This window comes from Theropithecus gelada, chromosome 4 (assembly GCF_003255815.1).
Source record: "Theropithecus gelada isolate Dixy chromosome 4, Tgel_1.0, whole genome shotgun sequence".
In the NCBI taxonomy this organism is placed as follows: Eukaryota; Metazoa; Chordata; class Mammalia; order Primates; family Cercopithecidae; genus Theropithecus; species Theropithecus gelada.
Window position 1 is genome coordinate 141,434,128 of NC_037671.1, and position 446 is coordinate 141,434,573.

The window sequence follows — 446 nt, forward strand, 5'->3', positions numbered from 1 at the left end:
TTGCTGCTTTTGTACCTTGTTATTTAGCATATCACCTGGTTCATAGTAATTGCTCAAATGCTTGTTCAACTACACTGAACAGTGGAAGAAAAGTAAAAATGTTCAACAGAGGAGAATCCAAAGAGATTTGAAAAGAAGTGGTTGGGAATGGAGTAAGGACGACACATTATGGGACAACTTTGAATAGAAGAGAAGTCTTTAACGATGTGCCTAAGAGGAAGCAGGTAAAGATGGAGACCAATGAAAGAGGTAGGAAATGAAGGGAGTTTCAGGTTGAAGGCTCAATTCAATAGGCGATTGAACAGAGTGACTGTTCAACTAAAACTTGGTAAGGATGGTGGCAAGGAAATATATATGACATATTTGCTGGGAAAGTAAATGCATATGTTAGATGCAAAGACCCTGGAAACATTTTATTCTGGAATGTGGCATCTCCTAAGGCTTAT